Below are 16,194 nucleotides of genomic sequence, written 5' to 3' on the forward strand. Positions count from 1 at the left end.
TTTTATTAGGACCGAGAAGGAGAAAGGAAAAGAAACATGGGGGGGGGGTAGCATGATGGTTATGCAAAGAGACTCTTATACCTGAGGCTTCAAAGTCCCAGGTTCAATCCCCCACACCACCATAAGCGAGAGCTGAGCAGTTCTCTGGAAAAAAAATTAATTAAAAATAAAAAATTGGTGGGGGTTGGGCAGTGGCGCAGTGGGTGAAGCGCACGTGGCACAAAGCGCAGGGACCGGCGTAAGGATTCCGGTTCGAGCCCCCGGCTCCCCACCTGCAGGGGAGTCGCTTCACGGGCGGTGAAGCAGGTCTGCAGGTGTCTATCTTTCTCTCCCCCCTCTCTCTGTCTTCCCCTCCTCTCTCCATTTCTCTCTGTCCTATCCAACAACAAAGCAACGTCAACAATGGCAATAATAACCACAACGAGGCTGCAACAACTAGGGCAACAAAAAAGGGGGGAAAATGGCCTCCAGGAGCGGTAGATTCATGGTGCAGGCACCGAGCCCAGCAATAACCCTGGAGGGAAAAATAATAATAATAATAATTAATAAATAAATAAACAAATAAATAAATAAATAATTGGGGAGTCGGGCGGTAGTGCAGCAGGTTAAGCACACATGACAAAGCGCAAGAACTGGCGTAAGAATCCCAGTTCCAACCCCCCTTCTCCCCACCTGCAGGGGAGTCGCTTTACAGGCAGTGAAGCAGGTCTGCAGGTGTCTTTCTCTCCCCCTGTCTGTCTTCCCCTCCTCTCTTCATTTTTCTCTGTCCTATCCAACAATGACGGCAACAATAATAACTATAACAATAAAACTACAAGGGCAACAAAAAGGCAAATAAAAATAAATAAATTAATTAAATAAATTGAGAGACATCTGTAGACCTGCTTCACTGCTCATGAAGCTTCCCTCTGCAGTCGGGAAGCAGGGGATCAAATTCTAGCCCTTGAGCATGGTCAAGTGAGTATTCAATTGGGTGTACCAGCCCTCACTTGACCCCCCTTTTAAGAATATTTTTTATTGTCTTTATTTATTTATGGAATAGAGACAGCCAGGAATTGAGAGGAAAGGGGAGATAAATAGATAGAAAGAGACAGAGACAGAAACACCTGGAGCCATGCCCTTTTTCATCACTTGTAAAGCTTTCCCTCTGCAGGTGGGGTCCTTGTGTATTACTATATGTGCTCAACCAGATGTGCTACCACATGCCCCCCTGCTTTTTAAGGAATATTGAGGGGCCAACTGGTGTGCACCCATTAGGGCACATGTTACCATGCACAAGGACCTGAGCTCAAGCCTCTGGGCTCTCACCTGCAGGGGGCAAGCTTTATTTATTTATTTTTAATTTTTATTTATTAATGAGAAAGATAGGAGGAGTGAGAAAGAACCAGATATCACTCTAGTACATGTGCGGCCAGGGATTGAACTCAGGACCTCATGTTTGAGAATACAATGCTTTATCTACTGCGCCACTTCCTGGACCCTGGTGTGGGGTGGGGGGGGGGCCCAAAAGCTTCATGATCCCTGAAGCAAGTACTGCAGGTGTTTGTCTCCCTTTCTATCCACCCCCTTCAGTTCTCAGTTTCTCTCTATCAAATAAAGGGGGGGGGGAATGCTCTCAGGAGTAGTGGATTCTTCCTACAGGCACTCAGCTCCCCCCCAGGAGGAAAGAGAGAGAGACAGAGAGAATGCCAGAGGGAAAGAGAACATCATTTTTTTTTTCTTTCCTTCCTCAGAGCACGGCTCAACTCTGACTTATGGTGATGCTGCTGGTGCTGGGGATTGAACATGGGAGCTCAGAGCTTCAAGCATAGAAGTCTTATTGTATAACCATTGCCCTGTTTCCCTCAGCCCAACATCAGAGCTTCTTCCAGTGCAGTGGGGTTCCAGCTTAGAAATTGGGTTGTGGGTAGATAGTATATGGCTATGCAGAGACTCTGATGCCTGAGGCTCCAAAGTCTCAGGTTCAATCCCCCCTGCACCACCATAAACCAGAGCTGAACAGTGCTCTGGTAACAGAGGAGTGTGTGTGTGTGCATGGGGGGGGGGGGGGATTTTGTGCATGGTGAGAGTGCTAGATTGATCAAATGAATGTATGAATTTATTTTGCTTGACAGGGCTTCGCTGCTCTTGGCTGACTTTTTCAGATAGGAAATATGAGACAGAGAGGCAAGAAGGGAGGGTGAGGGGGAATAGAAAGAGACCACAACAGCTTCCTTCAGTGTGATGGGGGCAGGACTCCAGCCTGGTTTGCTCACATGGCAAAGTAGTACACTATCCAAGTGAACTATTTCATCAGCTCTTACTGATTTTTAACCAGAGCACTGTTCAAATCTGGTTTATGGCAGGGCTGACCTTGAAATTTCAGGCATGAAAGAATTCTTCATATTCAGCCAGCTCTGTGCCAGGCACAGTAAATGTGTATGTATGTATGTATGTATATATATATATTACATCCTCCTACTGAAAATTGTGCATTTTGCAGGGAATATAGTAAGTGGTAGAGGACAGGCTTCCAATGTGGGGTCCTGCGTTTCATCCTCAGCACAAAAACAAGAGGGGAGAGAAAAGCATGTGTTTATCCGAAATTCAAATTGGACTGGGTGGTGGCCTATATTTTCTTTTGGTAAGCCTGGCCTCCTGTAGAGGTGAGGTCCAGGTAAGTGATTGGTGACAGGCTGACAGAGGCCTGGGGTAGAGCCGACAAAAAGTCTTTCTTTTTTCTGAAATATTTATTTTACTCCCCTTTGTTGCTCTTTTTGTTGTTGTTGTTGTTGTTACTGTAATTATTTTGATATCGTAGCTGTTGGATAGGACAGAGAGAAATGGAGAGCGGAGGGGAAGACAGAGAGGAGAGAAAGACACCTGCAGACATGCTTCACCGCTTGGGAAGCGACATACCTGCAGGTGGGGAGCCAGGAGCTCCTTGTGCTTTGTGCCACCTGTGCTTAACCCCCTGTGCTACCCCCAGACTCCCCGATAAAACGTTTTAAGTACATGTGGGTGAGGGGCGGCAGCGGCGGTGGTGGTGTGTGTGGGGGTGACCGAGCCAGTGGGGAAGAGCTAGAGTGAGGGGCAGTGCGTTCAGGTGCTCGATGCAGTCTTCAGCCCCCAGGAGAGTCGACCACTTCCACATGGGAAGCTTCACCAGCAGACATTTTGGCCTCCAGCAACTCAGCTGCTTTTTGTTTGAGCTGAGAATACTTAAGTTGTCTGGGAAAGGCCAAACCCGCTTTTCTGGGGGCTCCTCCTAGTTTGCTTTACATACGAAATGCTGCTAGCTTCAGTTTTCTCATATCCTCCTTAAAATTCAGCTCTCCTGACTGCCCAGAAAAGTGGTAAACCAGTCATCATCCCAGTTGATTCATTCAATCATTCTCTTATCCACCACTCAACACAGTATTTCTGAGCACATACTATATGCCAAGGGGACGGAGAACTGAACTAAAACCGACACTAAGAAATTGATGCTGGGGGCCGGGTAGTGGCACACCTGGTTGAGCGCACATGCTACAGTGCACAAGGACCCAGGTTCGAGCCCCCAGTCCCCACCTTCAGGGGGGATGCTTTGCAAGTAGTAAAACAGGTCTGAAGGTGTCTCTCTCCCTCTCTATCTCCCCATCCTTTCAATTCCTGGCTGTCTCTATCCAATAAATAAATAAAGATAATTAAAAAGAAAGAAAGGAAGAAAGAAAGAAAGAGAGAGAGAGAGAAAGAAAGAGAAAAGAAAAGAAATTGATGCTGGTTTGGGGAGACAGTGTGACAGTATAATGGTTATGCTAAAGACTTTCATACCTGATACTCTTGAGATCCTAGGTTCAATCCCCAGCATCACCATAAACCAGAACTGAGCAGTGCCTTGGTCTTTCTGTATCTTTCATTAAAATAAATAAAATATGGGGGGAGACTATTTGAACCTAGGAATTGGTGTCCACTTATGAAATATCTTATGGTTGCCATAGGTACCATGTGACTAATAACTTAATAGCTGTGAGGTCCAATTTTATTTAGGAAGGCTACCCAGGAGGAATGATTAAAAAAAATAATCCATAGAAGACAGTTAAGCAAGAATGAGAAAAAGAAAAGTCAGAGAACCACTCTGGTACTTGTGGCATCTAGGATTGAGCCTGGAGCCTCAGGTATGCAGGACCTGTGCTTTGCCAGCTGAACTATTTCTCTGGTCACATTTATGTTTTGAGGGATGATTGTAAGTTATCTGATAAAACAACATACATGGCTAAGTGGAGACAGGGTTTGTGTTAATTAATTACTTTTATGATATGAATTGATTTAATAATAATAGTACTCTGGGAGATTCAATGGCCCACATTTAAAAAGAGTATTTACTTATTTTTAAATTTTATTTATTCATTTTGATGAGAAAGATACAGAGAGAAAGATACTGGGAGAGACCAGCACACTTTCCAGCTCTAGTTTATAGAGGTGCTGGGAATTAAACCGGAGACTGGTGAGCCTCCGGCATAAGAGTCTTTTGAGGGGAGGTTGGGCAGTAGCGCAGTGGGTTAAGGGGATGTGGCATAAAGCGCAAGGACCAGAGTAAGGATCATGGTTCAAGCCCCAGGCTCCCCACCTGCAGGGGAGTCGCTTCACAGGCGGTGAAGCAGGTCTGCAGGTGTCTATCTTTCTCTCCCCCTCCTCTCTCCATTTCTCTTTGTCCTATCCAACAACGAACGACATCAACAACAATAATAACCACAACAAGGCTACAACAACAAGGGCAACAAAAGGGAAAAAATGGCCTCTAGGAGCAGTGGATTCATAGTGCAGGCACTGAGCCCCAGCAATAACCCTGGAGACAAAAAAAAAAGTCTTTTGAGGGGGCCGGGCAGTAGCGCAGCAGGTTGTGCACACTTGGTGCAAAGCACAAGGACCAACATAAGGATCCCGGTTCGAGCCCCAGGTTCCCCACCTGTAGGGGAGTTGCTTCACAGGCGGTGAAGCAGGTCTACAGGTGTCTATCTTTCTCTCCCCTTCTCTTGTCTTCTCTTCCTCTCTCAATTTCTCTCCGTACTGTCCAACAACAACGACAACAATAATATTAACAACAACAATGATAGATAACAAGGGCAACAAAAGGAAAAGGTGGCCTCCAGGAGCAGTGGATTCGTGGTGCAGGCACCAAGCCCCAGCAATAACCCTGTAGGCAAAAAAAAAAAAGTCTTTTGAATAACCATTATGCTTATGCTTTCTCCCCCCAAAATCACATTAGTTAGAACCAGAGAAGTTAAGTTATTAGCACAAAGTCACACAGTGAGTGAATGACAGGGTGAGGATTTGAACCCCAGCAGCCCGGGTTTAAGAGCCTCCCAAGCTGGTTGGGGTTCAACTAAAGCTCATATTGAAGAAGGGACCCTTGTGGGCTCCCTGAGGCACCATTAAGATTTTGAGACTTTCACTTGAGAACAATGGGAAACCTTTGAAGGGCTTAGAGGTGGGGGATGGGGACTGGGGGGGGTGTGTGTCCTGGTCCAAATTGAAATTTCAAAAGATTCCTCTGGCTGCTGAGCATGGGGGGATGGGAGCATACTCTGGCCTGGGGCTCTTGAGAGGCTGTTCCCTTACAGCCCACAGAACAGATTATGGTAGCACCCGAGCTGGCTCTCAGCTTTGCAGAATGGAGCTACGCGGTCGGACTCTACAGTGGAAGACAAGGTAAATTCCACAGAGCTCTGGAGTAGCAGGTGGGACAGGGTGAGGTCAAGGGTGATATCCAAGTATGGGACTTGTGCAGATGGATGGGGGACACACTGGAAAAGGGTGAGGTTTGAGGGTCTGAGAGGGTTGAGTTTGGATCAAATTGACTGGTGTGTGTGTATATGTGTGTTTCATTTTGTCACTGCTGAATTGGTTTCTGATCACTTTTGAGTGTTGGATGACTCATAGTTCCCTTCTCCATAGTCTTAGCTTTTTGGTGTTTTAAAGGCTGAGAAGAATTTGTTTTTCTTACAAATACTTTCCTTTGTTAAATGAGTACTTACTTAGGCTCTGTGAGCCTCAGTTTTCTCACCTGTAAAATGTAAATACCTGGTTCATTGAGTGATTGTGAGGATTAAATTAATTAGTACATAAAATGTCCTTAGAGCAGTGCCTGGCACGTGGTAAGCCTCTGTGAATGCAGCTGCTTTTACAAAGATGGCAATGCTGATGCTGAGGTTGTCATGGCAACAGGGAGGGCCACGAAGGCAGGGGTGGTGAGGGAAGGAGGCCTGCTTTGAAAAGTAAATGCAGATCCTACTTTTAGATTGTGGTAAGTGCTGGGAAGGAAGTGAAGCCACTGTTGTGATGCTGCATTACATGAAGAAGGTAGTAGTTGGTTCAAAAACCGAAAACGAAGGAGCAAGTGCAAAGAACCTTTTTAAGTTTGGGGGCAGGGCGGTGGCGCACCTTGAATTACCTTGCACTATGAGGCAGGTTCGAACACCTGGTCTCCACCTGCAGGGGCAAAGCTTCATGAGTAGTGAAGCAGGTCTGTAGGTATATATCATCTTCTCTTCCTCTCTATTTCCCTGTCTCCTCTCAATTTCTCTGTCCTGACAAATTAAATAGAAAGAAAAATATGATGGCCATCAGCAATGGTGGATTTGTACTACTGGCACCGAGCCCTAGCAATACTCTAGTGGTAGTAATTTTAAAAAGATGGGGGGGTAAAGGGAGATAAATTAATTTTTCTAGAACACTGCTTTGCTAGCTCTGGCTTATAGAGGTGTGGGTATTTTATTTTATTTTATTTTATTTTATTTTATTCTTTTTATCTCCAGGGTTATTGCTGGGGCTTGGTGCCTGCACTATGAATCCACTGCTCCTGGAGGCCATTTTTTCCCTTTTGTTGCCCTTGTTGTTTATTGTTGTTGTTATTGCTGCCGTTGTTGTTGGCTAGGACAGAGAGAAGTTGAGAAAGGAGGGGAAGACAGAAAGGGGGAGAGAAAGATAGACACCTACAGACCTGCTTCACCGCTTGTGAAGCGACCCCCCTGCAGGTGGAGAACCAGGGGCTCTAACCCGGGATTCTTTCTCTGGTCCTTGTGCTTCTGCTTTGCGCAGTGCGCTTAACCCGCTGCGCTACTGTCTGGCTCTTTTTTTTTTTAACCAGAGCACTATTCCGCTCTGGTTTATGGTGGTGTTGGGGATTGAACCTGAGACTTTGGAACCTCAGGCATAAGTCTCTTTGCATAAGCATTATGCTATCTACCCCTGCCTCTCTCCTCTCTCTCTCCCCCTTCCTCTCTTTAATTTTATTGTTATTTGTTGTTGTTACCAGAGCACTGTTCAGCTCTGGCTTATGGTGGTGCAGAGGACTGAACCTGGGACTTTGGAGCCTCAGGCATGAATGTTCGTTTGCATAACTATTATGCTATCTATCCATTTGCTCTCCACTTTTCTCTCAATTTCTGGCTGTCTCTATCCAATAAATAAATAGAAGAAGTACTCTGGTGTAAAACAATAACAACATTGAGCTTCTTTTGGCCCAGCCCAATAGCTCACCTGGATCATGCTCCTGGTCTCCCATATGTGCCACCCAGTTTCCACTCCAGCCCCCAATGCATTGGAGGAAGTGTCCATACTGCGGTGTTTTCCCTTCTGTTTCTGCCTATCTAAAAACAGCTTGGAGTGGTAAAGCCCTAGTAGTAATAAAAAGGAATCCCTATCAGGGTCATCGCTGATTTACTGGAGATGATGTACATAGAGATCATGTTAGAAGGAAATGATATTCATTGGGCAAATATTTATTGAGCAACTTTTATATCCAAAGGCATTGGGGAACTTACATAAAAAGTCCTTGCTTTTTTTTTGCACAAAACCAGTAAGCAAGGAAATAAGGTATATATATAGTGCTTAATTCTAGGAAGGAAACAGAAGGATGTCTTAGAAAATTTAAGCATTTGGCATCATCTGGGTGATTAGAGAAGGAGGGGGGGCAGCATAATGGTTATACAGGAAGGCTTTCATACCTGAGGCTCCAAAGTCCCAGGTTCAAATCACCTCTTGCCCCCCACCCCAAGTCACAGCTCAGTAGCTCTGGTAAAAATAATAGGGGGGCCGGGAGGTAGCGCAGAGGGTGCCTGCGGGGGGGGGGGGGTCCGCTTCACAGGTGTCTGTCTTTCTTTCCTCCTCTCTGTCTTCCCCATCTCTCTCGATTTCTCTCTGTCCTATCCAACAGCAAGAACAACAGTAATAATAACAACAATGATAAACAACAAGGGCAACAAAAGGGAAAAAAGAGCTTCCAGGAGCAGCAGATTCCTAGTGCAGGCACCAAGCCCCAGCAATAAGCCTGGAGGCAAAAAATAATAATAATAATGACAGAGAAAGACACACAGAAAGACCAGACTGCTGCTCAGCTCTGGCTTATGATATTGCTGGGGATTGAACCTGGGATCTCAGAGGCTCATGCATAAAAATCTTTTGCATAACTATTTTACTTTTTAAAAAATATTATTATTTTTTATTATTTATATATAAATTTACTCTTACTAATGCCTGGGTTTTTAGTTTATCAGCTTTCACAGGTAGATTCTTTTTTCCCCTTCTCCAGGTCCTGATGGAATTAGAGTTTAGACCCCCCTCTAGTCATCTTCCCCTAACATCTACCCCTCAGAGTATGTATGAAAAAAAATTCTTTGTTTCTTTCTCTCTTTCTTTCTTCCTTCCTTCCTTTCTTTCTTTCTTTCTTTCTTTTTCTTTTTGCCTCCAGGGTTATTGCCGGGACTCAGTGCCTACATTACAAATCCACTCCTCCTGGAGGCCATTTTTCCATTTTGTTGCCCTTGTTGTCGTTACTGTTATTGTTGCCATTGCTGCTGTTGTTGTTGGATAGGACAGAGAAATCGAGAGGAGATGGGAAGACAGAGAGGGGGAGAGAAAGACACCTGCAGCCCTGCTTTACCACTTGTGAAGTGACCCCCCTGCAGGTGGGGAACCAGGGGCTTGAACCGGGATCCTTGAGCTGGTCCTTGCGCTTCACTTCATGTGTGCTTAACTGCTGCTGCACTACCGCCCAGCTCCTGAAAATTCTTTTTATTTATTTATTTATTTATTTTTATTCATTTATTCCTTTTTTGTTGTTGCCCTTGTTGTTTTATTGTTGTGGTTATTATTGATGTCATTGTTGTTGTATAGGACAGAGAGAAATGGAGAGAGGAGGGGAACACAGAGAGGGGGAGAGAAAGACAGACACCTGCAGCCCTGCTTTACCACTTGTGAAGCGACTCCCCAGCAGGTGGGGAGCCAGGGGCTCCAACCGGGATCCTTAAGCCAGTCCTTGCGCTTTGTGTTACCTGCACTTAACCTGCTGCGCTACCGCCCAACTCCCCCGAAAATTCTTTTTTAAGAATATTTTTAGGGCCAAGCAGTGGCGCATCTGATTAAGTACACACAGTATAGAGTTCAAGGACCTAGGTTCAAGTCCCTGGTCCCCACCTGCAGGGAGGGGGAAAGCTTCACGAGTAATGAAGCAAGCTACAATTGTTTCTCTGTCTCTCTCCTTTTCTCTTTTTCCCTTCCCTCTTTATTTCTATGTCTATCCAATAATAAATAAAATTTAAAAACAAAAATATTTTTATTGGGCGGAGGTAGATAGCATAATGGTTATGAAAACAGACTCTCATGCCTGAGGCCCCAAAGTTCCAGGTTGAGTCCCCCACACTACCATAAGCCAGAACTGAGCAGCGCCCTGGTAAATACATATTTTATTATTGGATACAGACCTAGAAATTGATAAGGGAGGGGTACATAAAGAAAGAGAGAGACGGGAGTCGGGCGATAGTGCAGTGGGTTACGTGCACGTGGTGCCAAGCTCAAGGACCGGGGTATAAGGATCCCGGTTGGAGCCCCTGGCTCCCCACCTGCAGGAGGTCACTTCACAAGTGGGGAAGCAGGTCTTTCTCTCCTCCTCTCTGACATCCCCTCCTCTCTCCATTTCTCTCTGACCTATCCAACAACGATGACATCAATAACAACAATAACTACAACAATAAAACATGGGCTACAAAAGGGAATTAAAAAAAAAGAGAGACAGACAGACACCTACAGCCCTGCTTCACCACTGGTGAATCTTTCTCCCTACAGGTGGGATCTAGGGCCTCGAACTGGGTCCCTGAGTACTGTAATGTGTGCACTTAACCAGGTGTGCCACTGCTGGCCCCTGGACAAAAATTCTTTTTGGGGTGCAGAAAGTGGAAGGTCTGGCTTCTGTAGTTACTTCTCCACTGGACATGGGCATTAGCAGGTGATCCATAGTCCTATCCTGTTTTCTATCTTTCCATAGTGTTAAGGTTATTTTTATGGAGGGTCTGGCGGTAGCACAGTGGTTTAAGCGCACTGTGGTGCAAAGCTCAAGGACTGGCGTAAGGATCCCTGTTCCAGTCCAGGCTAGCCACCTGCAGGGGAGTCGCTTCACAGGTGGTGAAGCAGGTCTGCAGGTGTCTATCTTTCTCTCCCCCCTCTGTCTTCCCCTCCTCTCTCCATTTCTTTCTGTCCTATCCAACAACGACTACATCAATAATCACTACAACAATAATAATAAGTAAAACAATAAAACAAGAGTAACAAAAGGGAATAAATAATTTTTGATGTCTTTTTTTCAACAATTTTTAGTCTTTTTTTATAGTTTATTTATTAATGAGAGGGATAAGAGAGAGAAAGAACCAGACATCACTCTAGTACATGTGCTGCCGGGGACTGAACTCAGGACCTCATGCTTGAGAGACCAATGTTTTATACACTGCGCCACCTCCCGGACCACTAAATAAATATTTAAAAAAATTTTTTTTTGAGCAAGCAGAGCACTCACTGTTCAGCTCTGGAGGTGTTGAGGTTAGATCCTGAGCCCTCAGGCATGAAATTTTATGCTAAAATGCACATTGCTATCTCCCCAGCCCTTCTCAGACATTTAAAGTGTGAAAAGTCATTTTTGGCTCCCGGACTAGACAAAAACAGGTGGAGGACTAGATTTGGCCCCTGGGCTTTGGTTAGCAGACTCCTTCTTATTCTAAAGTCATGGGAAACCAATGGAGGGATTTTTAGCCAGGGGAGTGAGAGGAAGTGATTTATGATGGGAAACTCTGAAAATGTGACTCAGTGCCAGAAAGTGGATGTGACTTTGTAGCATTGAGCAATCCTTTCGTTATTCAGTGAACACTGAGTTTTTGGATAGTCAGGGTGCTGCTGAAAGGGACCAGGGATATAGTTTACAACACAGCATGATCAAGAGCAAAATACCTACAAATATCAGGATCAAATGAAGCACAGACCAGGGTGTGGCTTCAGTGATAGAGCATATGCTTTGCATGCATGTTCTGTTTCCACACCCCTCCCTCCACCTACCCCCTCAATAAAATAAAACAAAACACACACACACACACACACACACACCAAAAAAGCACACCCCAGGGGTGGTGTAGCGACTGAAACACTTGGATTTTCAAATATGAGTTTATGTAATTAATTATTATTTGCTATTTTGTGTGAGTGTTGAAGGCACTGCTCTGCCATTTCTAATGTTTTGTTTGTTTTTGTCTTTTAAAAAATATTTATTTCCTTTTTGTTGCCCTTGTTTTTATTGTTGTAGTTATTATTGTTATTGATGTCATTGTTGTTGGATAGGACAGAGAAATGGAGAAAGGAGGGGAAGACAGAGAGGAGTGAGAAAGATAGACACCTGCAGACCTGCTTCACTGCTTGTGAAGCGACTCCCCTGCAGGAGGGCAGCCGGGATCCTCACTACTGCCCTGGGTCCTCTGTCCTCTCTGGGTCCTCTGTCCACTTGTTTTGTGCCACGTGCGCCACAGCCCAACTCCCCCTTGTCTTTTTTTTTTTTTTTTTTTTAATGTGCCTGGGGATTGAACTTGGGATCGCCTCTCCAAATGCAAGATGTGCATTCTACCACTGAGCTTCGACACTGGTCCTATAATTCATTATTCTTTACTATTATTATTTTTTCAATTTTATTTATTAAAAAAGAAACACTGACAAAACCATATTTATTCTTATTATTTTACCAGAGCACTGCTCAACTCGGGTTTATGATGATGTCTGGATTGAACCTAGGACCTGGGTGTCTCAGGCTTTAAAGCTTTTTCCATAACCATTAGGGGCTCTAATTCATTCTTATTGAAGGTGCTTGTAAGAGGTTAGGACTGATTCAAACGTGCAATCAGCCAGTTGAATTTATAAGGGATGCTGACAACATTTACAAATAGATGCAAAAACTGGCAAAATCGCTTCAGTATCCACAGGGCTTTATAATCAGTTGAATTCCTGGGGTCTTAATTTGCGTTTCTTTGGACTGGAATCATTTGCATTACCTTGTTGTCTACAATTTACTGCGTTTCAAAATAGCTTTAAAAAAAAAAAAGATGGGGCCTGGGTGGTGGCACACCTGACTGGGCGCACACATTACAGTGCAAAAGGATCCGGGTTGGAGCCCCCAGTCCCCACCTGCAGGGGGAAATCTTCACGAGTGGTAAAGCTGTATTGCGGTTGTTTCTCTGTCTTTCTCCTTCTCTATCTCCCCCTTCTCTCCTGATTTTTGGTTGTCTCTATCCAATAAATAAATAAAGGGGGGCAGAAGGTAGCGCAGCGAGTTAGGCGCACATGGCGCGAAGCACAAGGACCAGTATCCTGGTTGGAGCCCAGGCTCCCCACCTGCAGGGGGGGTCGCTTCACAGGCGGTGAAGCAGGTCTGCAGGTGTCTCTTTCTCTCTTCCTCTCTGTCGTACCCTCCTCTCTCCATTTCTCTGTCCTATCCAACAACAACGACATCAGTAACAACAACAATAATAACCACAACAAGGGCAACAAAAGGGAAAGGAAAAAAAAAGCCTCTGGGGTCGGTGGCAGCAGCAGGTTGAGCGCACATGGCGCGAAGCGCAAGGACCAGCATAAGGATCCTGGATCCAGCCCCTGGCTTCCCACCTGCAGGGGGGGGTCGCTTCACAAGCGGTGTAGTAGGTCTGCGGGTGTCTTTCTATCCCCCTCTCTATCTTCCCCTCCTCTCTCCATTTCTCTTTGTCCTATCCAACAACAACAACATCAATGGCAACAATAACAATAATGACAACAAGGGCAATAAAAAAGGGAAAAATGGCCTCCAGGAGCAGTGGATTCCTGGGCAACAAGCACCAGCGATAACCCTGGAGGCGAAAAAAAAAAAACAGGAAAGATGCAAACAACCCAATGGGTAAGTTAGACTGGGTACACATCAACTTTTTTGGCTCATCCTTAAGCTTACACTATTTTCCTAATATTAAATATTATTACTATTTAAAAAATTTAAATATTTATCCCCTTTTTATTGCCCTTGTTGTTTTTATTGTTGTAGTTACTGTTGTTGTTATTGCTGTCGTTGTTGAATAGGACAGAGAGAAATGGAGAGAAGAGGGGAAGACAGAGGGGGAAAGACAGACACCTGCAGACCTGCTTCACCCCTTGTGAAGTGACTTCCCTACAGGTGGGGAACCGGGGACTCGTAACACCGGTCCTTACGCTTTGCACCAATTGTGTTTAACCCACTCTCGACTCCCTATTATTACTATTTATTATTATTATTACTTAAGAAAGGAGAAATTAACAAAACCATAGTATAGGAGGGGTACAACTCCACACAATTCCTGCCACCCGATCTCCATATCCCATCCCCTCCCCTGATAGCTTTCCCATTCTCTATCCCTCTGGGAGTATGGACCCAGGGTCATTGTGGGTTGCAGAAGGTAGAAGGTCTGGCTTCTGTAATTGCTTCCCCGCTGAACATGGGCGTTGACTGGGTCGATCCATACTCCCAGTCTGCCTCTCTCTTTCCCTAGTAGGATGGGTCTCTGGGGAAGCAGAGCTCCAGGACACATTGGTGGGGTCTTCAGTTCATATTATTACTATTACCAGAGTACTGCTCAGCTCTGGTTTATGGTGGTGCAGGGGAGCAACGTTAAGAATTTGGAGCCTCAAGTACAAAAGTCTGTTTGCATAACCATTATGCTATATACCCCTGCCCCCTAATATTACATTTGTTATTAATTTATAATTGTTTTCATGTGGCTCAGGGAGTAAACCCAGAACCCAATTATGTGCAATAGCATTATTGAATCACACCTGCCCAATTCTTTATTCTTTATTAAGAGAGAGAAAAAGAGGAAAAAAACACCATCTCCCATGTGGGCCTGGGGTTGAGACTCCGGGCCTCACATACAGTGAGGAATATGTTCTACTGGGTGACTCTCACCCGTACTAATTTACTTTTGAAAAATGGGTGGGGAAGATAGCCTAATGGTTAAGCAGACAGACTCTCCTGCCTGATGAGGCTCTAAGCAACCAGGTTCAATCCCTAGCACCACCATAAGCCACAGTACTCTGGTGGAGATTTTTTTTTTCCCCCTCCAGTGTTACTGCTGGGGCTTGGTGTCTGCACTACGAATCCACTGCTTCTGGTGGCTATTTTTTTTGTTGTTGTCCGTGTTGTTACCGTTGTTGTCATTATTATTGTTGTCATTGCTGTCATTGTTGTTGGATAGGACAGAGAGAAATGGAGAGAGGAGGGGAAGACGGAGAGGGGATGGGAAGATAGACACCTGCAGACCTGCTTCACCGCCTGTGAAGCAACCCCCCTGCAGGTGGGGAGCCAGGGGCTCAAACCTGGATCCTTAGGCTGGTCCTTGCGCTTTGCGCCACGTGTGCTTAACCCGCTGCACTACTGCCCGACTCCCCCCCAATTTTTTTAAAGTAATAAATCACATGGTTGAAATTCAGAAGGTACAGCGGTGACGTTTCCTTCCTATCCCTGATCTATAATCAGCCACTATGTCATAGATGCAGCAATTAGGAATTTCTTTGTGTATGCAAGGGTGTTCTCTCCTCTCTCTCTTTTCTTCCTCACTGGGGTTATCACTGGGTCTCAGTGCCTTTAAGACAATATTACTACTGCTAGAGTAAAGAAGGGAAATGACCACTGGCAACAGTGGAGTCTCTTCTGCTTCTCTACTGCTTGTGAAGCTTCTCCCCTGTAGGTCAGGACCCGGGACTTGAACTTGGGTCCTTGTATATGAAATGTGTGCTCTTCCAGGTGTGCCACCACTTGGTTCCTCTATCTGAAATTAAAATGGGGAAGAAAAAAAAAGTGTAAGCAGAGAGGGAAATAATACCAGCAACTTAAATGAGTGTTGATTGTATTCTGTGTCATCACAAGTGCTGAATAGGCCTAACCCACTGAAAGTTCAGGTAAATGTTACTGCTTCATTGTATAGATGAATAAACTAAGGCATAGACTATTCTGTGCCCCAATCAAGATGCCTTAATGGAAATTGGTGTAGCTGCATTCACACTCATTTTGATGCTAACAGCCATACACTCAACCACTGCACTATTTTGCCTCTTGATGTGGGGAAGACAGGAAAAAGTTAAAAGTATAAGAGAATTGGAACCTGTGTGAAGCCAAGACTCAGAAGGGAAATAATCTCTTTTTTAAAAAAAATTATTTAGGAGAGTCGGGCTGTAGCGCAGCAGGTTAAGCGCAGGTGGCACAAAGCACAAGGACCGGCATGAGGATCCCGGTTCGAACCCCGGCTCCCCACCTGCAGAGGAGTCGCTTCACAGGCGGTGAAGCAGGTCTGCAGGTGTCTATCTTTCTTTCCTCCTCTCTGTCTTCCCCTCCTCTCTCCGTTTCTCTCTGTCCTATCCAACAACGACGACAATAATAACTACAACAATAAAACAACAAGGGCAACAAAAGGGAATAATAAATAAAATAAAATATAAAAAAAATTAAGAAAAATTGTTGATTCCCTTTCATTGTTGTAATTATTATTGTTGTCGTTGTTGGATAGGACAGAGAGAAATAGAGAGAGGTGGGGAAGACAGAGAGGGGGAGAGAAAGATAGATACCTGCAAACCTGCTTCACCCCTGTGAAGCAACTCCCCTGCAGGTGGGGAGCCAGGGGCTCGAACCAGTATCCTTACTCTGGTCCTTGTGCTTTGCGCCACCTGCACTTAACCTGCTGCGCTACAGCCCAACTCCTGGGCAATCATATTTTATAAAAAAAATATATATTTATTTATTCCCTTTTGTTGCCCTTATTTTATTGTTGTAGTTATTACTGGTGCCATTGTTGTTGGATAGTACAGAGAGGAATGGAGAGAGGAGGGAAGAGAAAAGACGAACACCGGCAGACCTTCTTCACAGCTTGTGAAGCG

This window comes from Erinaceus europaeus, unplaced genomic scaffold (assembly GCF_950295315.1).
Source record: "Erinaceus europaeus unplaced genomic scaffold, mEriEur2.1 scaffold_241, whole genome shotgun sequence".
In the NCBI taxonomy this organism is placed as follows: domain Eukaryota; kingdom Metazoa; phylum Chordata; class Mammalia; order Eulipotyphla; family Erinaceidae; genus Erinaceus; species Erinaceus europaeus.